This window comes from Microtus ochrogaster, linkage group LG1 (assembly GCF_000317375.1).
Source record: "Microtus ochrogaster isolate Prairie Vole_2 linkage group LG1, MicOch1.0, whole genome shotgun sequence".
Lineage (NCBI taxonomy): Eukaryota > Metazoa > Chordata > Mammalia > Rodentia > Cricetidae > Microtus > Microtus ochrogaster.
The window spans coordinates 56,078,171-56,087,152 of record NC_022027.1 but is presented as its reverse complement, the minus strand read 5'-3'; the positions used below and the strand labels follow the sequence as shown (position 1 = coordinate 56,087,152).

The window sequence follows — 8,982 nt, the reverse complement described above, 5'->3', positions numbered from 1 at the left end:
TCCAAACACTGGGATTAAAGGTGTGTGACCTCCCCCCTCCAAACACTGGGATTAAAGGTGTGTGACCTCCCCCCGTCCAAACACTGGGATTAAAGGTGAGCCACCACCACCTGGATCTGTTTCTGGATCGATTTTGTGCAGCCCAGGATAGCCTTGAACTCACAGAGCTCCTTCTGCCTCTATCTCCTGAACCCTAAGATTAAAGGTGTGTGCCACCTCTCCCTGGCCTATGTGCTAGCTAGTGTGGCTGCTTTGCCCTCTGATCTTCAGGCAAACTTTATTAAAACACAGATCATATACCACTAGACTCTCATTCTTGCCAAATGAATGCAATTACAGAATATTCCTCTGAACGTCAATCATATCTTGAAGCTTGGAGGTGCACAGTTCATGATTATTGCTTAACTAATGAAAACTTTTCAAGTTTTTCCAAGAGGAAACAGTTCAGAGAAACCAAAGCACTTAGTAGGGCAGGCCTAATAGATTGCTCTAGGACGGTTAGTTCACCTTCAACAGGTTAGGGACTTGTTGGCTCAGTTCAGAAGCAAAGTCTAATTAGTGCTCTGCTTCCCCCAGAAGCCTATGGCTGAATGCTTGTTAAAAGGGAGATTTGGAAGACCCTCTGGGGAATCTATTGATTATCTGAAGAGGTAACCAGCGTATCAGATGTTTCTTTGTGTGACTCCAATTTGAACAATCCAGGCATGCTCCACAAGGCAGAAACTATCTCCGCAGCGTCCAAGTCGCCCCAATCCTCGGCTTCTTTTAGGGTGTTTTGACTGGGTAAAGTTGAGTGGCTACACCTGACGCCTGCCCACCAGACATCTTCCGAGTGGCGCCGTTTAAAACCTCTCCTTGCCAGGGCTTCACGGTCAGAGCTGGCATATGTTGCGTTCTTTAGCTGGTTCCTTCAATAGATAAGAAGAGAAACGGAATCTTGGCCAACTAGTGATTGTAGGAACCAAAGACGGGCCTGTTCCACCTTAAAGGGCCCAGGCATGCCTAGTCTTTGGGTCTTGCAGAGTTTGGTCGCCACCATATTTGGAGCATGCCTACTTTGGGGCGGGAACCTCCTTGGGAGTGATTAGGTCACCGCTGGGGGAGGTGACCTTGTTTGGTTTCTTTGGCACCCGAGAACAGCGGTGCACTGTTCCTGCCGCCCCCCCACCCTCCCCTACCCCGCAGCCCCGACCGCCCGGGTGCTCCTCGCCGGCCTCCCCCGGCGGCCCGCGGCCAGGCAGAGGCGGGAAAGACGCGCGCCTGCGCCGTGGGAACCGAGGCCGGAGGCGAAAAGCGGGGAGCGGAGGGGGGCCGCTGGAGCCGAGTAGCAGCGTACAGAGCGGCGTGTGACGCGGGGACGCCGCGCGCTCCCAACGTCGCCCCGGTTTGACGCACACGGCACCAAACTGTGAGTTTCGGGGGGTCTTCTCTGGTCGGGTTCAGCCGAGCCCCCCCTCCCCTCCCCTCCCCTCCCGGCCGGGTGTCGGGCGTCCGGGCTCAGGCGGTGGCGGGACCGAGGGTGGCGGAAGAAGTTGTGGGGGGACCCGGCCCGCGGCGCTTGGGCCCGGGGAGCTACGCCCTAGGCTGGCTCCCAACCATCCAAAAGGACGCGTTTTGCCGCACAGGCTAAGATGGCGGCGGCGGCCGAGGAGGCGGAGTTGCTGCTGCACAAGGAGCCCGGGCCGCGGGGTCCGGGAGGCGGCGGCCGCGGGGGGCCGCGGAACCTTAGGTGAGCGGCGGTGGCCGCCGCGGGGCGGGATTCGGCGGCGGGCGGGTGTGGGGGGAGTCCTTTCCGCTCAGGCGGCGGAGGATCCGGTGGCGGACACAAAGGGGCTGAGCCGGGCTCTAGACTTGGGGGGTTTTGTTTAGTCACATGCAGCGGAGCAGCCAGTGAGCGGTAGGGGAAAGGGGGCCGAGATCGGTGAGGCCCCGTGGGGGGAGCCTGGCGGTCGCCATTGTAATGCCCCGAGTAACGGGGGCGGGCCGAGAGCGCCTCAGCCGGAGCTAGCTCGGTGCGGGGCTGCTGCGTCCGGGCTGTGGAGCTCCGGCTCTGGCGTTAACTGTCCACACCCCTCCTCTGACTTTGGGACCAGACCACATAGCCCTCCCCTTCTTCCCACTGGTCCGCAACATCTTGTGCCGCTAAGTGCCTGGGAAGTAACTCCAAGAGGTAAAAAAAAAAAAAAAAAATCACTCGAAGTGTTTGGGTTGCCAGGAGATGATTGGTGGGTATCCAGCTAAAGCTTTTTGCCTCTCCAGGTCTGATTCCCTGGCCTTTGTGTCCCTGGGAGCTTAATCTCTGCCCGAGGAAAGCAGGTGTGCTCCATCCACCTCTCCCGAGAACATGAAGATGAGTTGTCCCAGACCCTTCCCCGGGATTGGAAACTTAGGTGGTTTCTTGTCTCGAGACTGCCACAGACGACTCTCGTGTCGGGATCCATCCATGGTTTAGCGACATTAGTGGAAAAGTTTTCTTCAACTGTTGAAGTAATACTGACTTAAATATAGTTGTTATAAAACTTTTATGGTAGATTTCAAATTTTATGTGATAAACTCAATGAGGGGATACTCACAGCTGGGGGCCCCCGAAATGATGGTCTTGTTCTGTGTACAAGTTAATTTCCATAACACCGTCTTCTGGACGGGCAAGTACTGATGGATGCCAATCTTACTGCATGGGGGTGGTGGGGGGGATGTACTGGATTTGTCTTAAACGTGTCGTAGGTAGTTTAGTTAGTTTTTGGAAAGCATTTCAGAACCTAAACAACGAAAGTTCCCCAGAGCAAGGAAACTTGCGTCAGTGCCATGTGTCTGCGCCCAGGGAATTTATATCAGTTATACTGTATTTCGGGTAGGCTTGGTAAGAAAGAAGCTGAGCTGCTATAATGAAGTTATAACTCAGCGTAGACATTTAGATTAGTGAAACATGGGTGCCTGACTGGTACTAATGCAGTGGTCTGTATATTACTGCTAAAAGTATGGCTGTAAGTTTTTTACGTCATGCATTGTGTTGGAAGAAGTGATGTGAATCTCAAAGGAGCTGGTGCCTCGTGTTTGCCGTTGATGTGATTACCTGAAGGAATGTTCAAACACATTTAGATCATTTAAATCTGAACTTTTCAACATTACTTAAAACTTTGGTTTTTCCTTGTTTCTTTGCAGTTATGTATTTTCCCTTCCTTAGTTTCTTTCTCATAGAGAGCAGCTAACATCAGCTGTATTCCTGGGTCAGACAGTTTTACCAGAGGAGGAGCTGTAAGAGAGCTGCTACCCTTTCTCATCCTCTCAGCAGTGTATTGAGTTTGAGTGCGTGGTGGAAGAAGATGGTCTTCAACTCCTATCCTGGTCCTCGTTGTTAGCCACTGCTAGGGTGCTAAAAACAAAGGCATTACTGGGGAGGCCTGGCTAAGGAGTGCCATTAGTGAGATCACCTGTGACAATAAATGTACTGTTAAGTAATTTCCAAAGTCAACATATATGACTTTTTTCAAAGCAGACTTGACCCAGAAATGTAAAAATTATAAAACAAAACAAAAAACCAAAACCATTGAAAAGTTGGAGATAACTGCCATTATTGCTAGAAATTGCCAAGAAATGAAATAGGTGCTGGAAACCATCCTAGTGCCCTTCATTTTGTAAAGTTGTTTGGTTGGGTAAACAGATAGCCTCTTAGGCTGCTATTCAGAATGATCTTTTCAGACCAGCTACTGCTAGCACAGGTCTCTGGGGATGCAACAAGTGCTGCAGCCATCCGTGCAGGGCTCACAGTGCTGCAGCCATCTGAGTTTGTCAGCTGCGCAGAAACAGTTGAAATTGGCAGAAGCCTCTTAGGGGTCATATCAAGTGCTTTTTAAATGACCCTTTCCCCCTCAGAGCGTTGAACACTGAGTAGATGTAATCGCACTTGGTCTTGTGGTAATTAGGGTTCCGGCACTGTGAGCTGTGATTATAAAGTGAGTGTCACTTGCACATCTTGAATGCTTTCCAGGGGTTTTGGTTTGTTCAAGTTCTAGGAGAGCGTTGGAGTTAAAGACTAATGGGTAGCAGAAGGAGTGAAGGAAAGCAGAGAAAATGGTGGTGTGTCTGCCATGCCAAAGGCTCTGCTGGCTGTGCGGATCAGTGCTTTGGACTGTTGTTGCCTTGTGACTCTGGGAGGACCAGTGCTCCTAGTCTGAGCACACGAGGACTCGGCCGTAGTACTTGTAGAAATCAGCTTGTCGAGTTGTCACTCCGAATCTGCAGAGCACAGAGTTTTTAGCAGTCCTTATAGAAAATTAAAAAGAAAAAAATTAAATTGGTGTCTTTGTAAAATCAAACATTGGAGTGAATGGTGGATGTCATAATTTGGATATTTATAGGTCTTCATGTTTTTCTGTGTTTATCTGGTGTAGAGATGTGTTTGGTACATGGGAAATTGTAAACATTGAACAGTTTATGAGGTGTTGTCCTGAAAGTGCTGTTTGCGATTAGGACTAAGTAGAAGGAGATAGCTTCTTTTAATAGCGCCACTTAGGCCTTTCAGTTTGGGATTTAAATGACTGCTTCCAGCAGTAGCTCACCCTGCTGGTGGGCTGCAGGCTCCTCCCCTCTCCCAGACCGAGGGTGGAACGCCACATGTTCAGTTGAGTCTTCCTTTAGGAACAAGTCCACGTGAAAGGGTGTTTTCTTGTCTTTTAAGGTCTCAATTTCTCTGCTCCTTAGATTTTTCTCAGCCCTCCAAAGCTGACCTGTGGGGTTGCTTCTTGCTTGAACTTAACCTGACTCTTGCGTGATTATAGGGTTGTATGCGTCTGTGTTTTTTAATTGAAGATCTCCAAGATTAGTGATTTGCCAGGCTTGGAAGCCACATTTGAAGTCCTCTCGTTGCTGTAGCTGAGGAAGGATGGTGAAGTTGAGGCCACCTGGGTTACAGATACAGTAAGACCCTCAGCCCCTCCACCCTCCAAAATCCTCCAGTTGAGAGGTGTTAACAAGAAAAACAGCATTCTGGTGAGGTGACCGCTGCTCTCTCCAGGAGGAGGAATACGGAGATTTCAAGAGGAAAAAGAAGGACATAGCTGAGGTTGGGGAGGGAGGCTGGATGAGTTTGTCTTGAGAAATCACCTTTGTGCTAATCTTTGACTCCTGTCAGTAGGGAATCGTTTAGGATTCTCAGGTCTGTGGCTTTGTGAATAACAATGCAGATAAGTGATTTATTCCATGAAATTCAGTTCTCTTCGTGCAGGCTGTGGTAGAACCGAAGTTGATTGGAATGGTGCATACAGGTTTTATGTATTGTGTGTGTCTCAGCACATACATATCCATAATGTGCAGTGATAGGGAGACCAAGGTGGGTGAATTTTGCAGTTAAAGCACCGTTTGCCAAACATGGCGTCCTCTATCCCATCAGTTACTGAATTTTTACATTTTTGTGGGCTTTTTGTTTTTTGTTTTTCTTGTCTCTCCCTCTTGCATTAGCTGTCCTGGAACTCGTTGTGTAGACCACACTGGTCTAGAACTCACAGAGATCCATCTGCCTCCCAAGTGCTGGGATTAAAGGCCTACAATACCAGTCCTGGCTCAGTTGCTTTACTTTTTTAAAGGTTACTGTCTTAATCTTCTTCCAGAGTGTTTATCGCAAATGTGCACATGGATGCATTTTATCCTTTTCCTGACCGTGTTAGCTATAATTGGCACCTTTAGATCACCGTTCACTGGAGAGGAGGAGGGCGATTCCGAATTTGTTTGCAAATGGTATGAAGGTAGAGGAAAGCCTTGCTGGAGTTGGACATGATTTCACTTGCTAATACCGATAGGTAGAGAGTGCGCGTGTCAGCACGCATACGAACCACAGTGGAGGCAGGAAAGGGCAAAGCTGAGAAACGGGAGCTCTCAGGTGACACTGGTAATGTTTAGATTTAGCAGTGTGCACTGAGTGGATGTAATAGCAGTGCCCTCTTAGAAGTCTAGAATTCACATCAAGTTAGCTCTCTGGACCGTAATTCTGAGTAAATGGTGCCCAATAAACAGTGGTTATTGTCATGGTTTAGTCTTCCGACAGTAAATCAGCTTTTCTCCTGTGCTGGCTTTAGAATTGTTTCTGTAAGTGCCCCGTCTTAGGCTCTATCTAAAACTGAGAGTTAAAGAATGTTGGAGCAGGCACAAAAGTGTGCCGTTCACTGCGCTCCATTGTTGTACCTGGAAGTGGGTGAGCAGATGTACTTGGGAGAAGTGCTTCTCAGTGCTGACGGCCTGGTTCACTGCGGTCTTGAGAGGAGAGAAGGTGGATTGGTTCTCTGTGCTTGAGTGTAATGTATATATCCTAGGTAACAGTGAGGGGAGCTAGACAGATGGCTCAGTTGCTGCCTGCTGTGCAAGCGTGGGGACCCCAAGTTAGACTGTCAGTATGCGTGTAAAGCCAGCCGAGGCCTGAGCCCACGAGTCAACCCCAGTCCTGGGCTGGTAAAGATTTATAACCCTGGAGCTCAGGTTCAGTGAGAGATACTGACCTCTGGCTCCATATACATGTGCAGATTCACCCCTTCTGATCCCAGGAATTGGGATCTTTTCATTGGGGCTTTTTAATTTCTCCACATGGAGCATTTCCTTTGCCTGTTTTCCTTTCGTCCTGTGTGCCCACATGCATGTGTTTGATGTAATGGTAACTTCCCCCTTGATATTCTGTTCTTTCCTCATCACAAACACAAATTCTTAAACAAAATTGTACAGGCTGGTGAAATTTTTATTTCACATAAGGAAGTATGTTGACATGAAATACTGTTTCATTTATGTTTAAGAGTTGTTTTCAGCAATATAAAAAGTAAGGGAAAGTCCCCATCCTTTTTTTTTTTTTTGAGACAGGGTCTCATGTAGTCCGTGCTGGCTCCTAATTCATTATATAGCTGAAGGTGATCTTGATCTTCCTGCCACCTCCCAAGTGCTGGGAATACAGGCTTGCATCATCATTTCTGACTTGATCCTAGTACTAACACAGTTATAGTTAAAATAAAGTTAAATTGTCTATTGTGTGTTTTGTAATGCTAATGAGCCGTATGTCCCGTTTTATATATAAGGAAGCACCTCAGAGTTACAGCTTTATAGTGAACAGATCTGCGTTGAGCTCGGGTGCATCTTGATGCTAGCTAGAGAGGAGAGAGACACAGAAGAATTGACTTGTCCATCATTTCTAGTGGTTGTGGAGGTCAGCGCTGCACAGCAGACATTTGGGTTGAGCTGCAAGGCTCAGTTTAAAATTGTAGCCATACTGAAAGAAGAAATAGGTCAAAAATCTAAATATAGTTCAGCTTAGCATATCCAAAATGCTATTTTCATGTGTGAATATAACTGAAGTGCTTACATTTGCTATCTATAACAAATCTGTAAAATCCCACGCTACTGTAGACATAAAGCACACTTGAGTTCAGAGTAGACACAGTTACTGTACTGGACAGTGCACGTAGGGAACGTCCTTTTTAGGGTGCTGGAGAAAGTATTTAACTAGAGAATGCTTGAGAAAAAGGAACGTGTGAGAAGAATATTCCTTTAAAAATTGATGGAAATTGAAGCAGCTATACATTGAACCCAACTGATGGATTGGAATTGGGGGTTGGGTTGAGAGAGGTAGAAACACAGACCGATAACTATATGGTGGAGTGTGTGTGCATAATCTGTTAGTACTTTATGAACAGTGAACTGATATTTAGGAAAATTAATACTATGCATAGTAAGAAAAATGCTGGGAAAATACTGAAGTTTTGTGGACCTTTTGAGATTTCCCATGTTGGGATATTATTGTTTGATTTGCAGTATATGGTGATTGGTCAGGAAGACTGGAAACTGAGGAATGGATTTTAGATTTAGCTAATAGTGACTTGTTTTTAAATGTTTTATTTAGGCAAAGCTTAAACACATGGAAATACCGCAAGTCTATCCAGTGCCAAATAATGTACACAGGTCCTTTTCGCTAGAATCTAGATCATGAAAATGAACATATTTGGGGCTGAGGAGGCGGCACGATGGTTAGGAGCACTGGCTGCTCTTCCAGAGGACCAGGAGGTTCACACCTGCCTGTAACTCAGGTGCCCTCCTCTGGACTCTGGGCACTGCACTCACATGTGCTTGTGCATACACTGAACACACACAAATACAGTCTTTAAGCCCCCACCCCAGTTTGAGCACTGCTCTATGGGCAGGCAGATCTCTGGGTTCAAGGCTGACTGAGCTACACAATGGAACCCCGTCTTTCAAGAAGTAGTGCAGAGCGGTTTCTGCCCTGAAAAAGGTGCTTTGTAGTGATTCCCTGTCAGATGTATCAGTGCTGGGTTAGTTTTGTTTCTGGTCTTGGTGATGGCATACATGTTCTTTCCAGGGGTGGGAGGAGCGAGTGATTCTGTTTCTGCCCTTGCATGAGTTTGGAGGAGTCAGATGGGATGGGAGTTGATGCGGTGAGTTGTGCCCAGACTGGAGAGCAGCTCCTTGGTTTTTACTGATAGCAGCTGTGTAGTGGTTAGTGTTAGGATCTGGAAGTTTTAGAATGTAGAGATTTGAATGACTCCACAGAGAACAGCTGTCTGCTTTCAGTATAGTATTCTTATGCATATAGCCAAGAAGTATGGGATTGTCCCCTTACACAGATGCCTTTTGGAGACTTACTAGTAGCTTCTAGGTTAATGTTCAGGTTTTTCAGGCTGCTTAACGAGGTATTTGAGGATGTCGTACTGTTATTGTGGAGGTAGTAATAACTCATACTTGTTTTTACAGTTCAGCATCCACCTTTTAAGTTAAAAGATTCTGGCATTTGTTAACCTATGAGTAACTAGAGTGTTACCTTACCGGAAGATTCTGAATGGTTAAAACCTACAGGGGAGGCTTTATCTACTGAGAATTGCAATGGGAATGCTGGCTAGCACTTGGGAGAGTTGAAGGTCATCTTCTGGCTACAAGGTTAATGAGGTCAGCCTGGGCTGTGTTAGAGCCTGCCTCAACCCTCCTCCCCGCCCCTCA

General features: G+C 47.2%; 1 protein-coding gene across 9 annotated transcripts in view; it reads left to right on the top strand.

Moving 5' to 3' along the window:
* Positions 1-1,218: 1,218 nt before the first annotated feature.
* The window catches only part of Znf644 (zinc finger protein 644), a 67,200-nt gene continuing 59,436 nt past the window's right edge, over positions 1,219-8,982 (top strand). For 6 of the 9 annotated variants that reach the window (XM_026785016.1, XM_026785014.1, XM_026785012.1 and 3 more), the window contains exon 1: positions 1,415-1,729. The gene's annotated coding sequence lies outside the window, so the exon portion shown is untranslated. The other 3 variants (XM_005359637.3, XM_026785010.1, XM_026785011.1) reach the window with 2 other exon arrangements.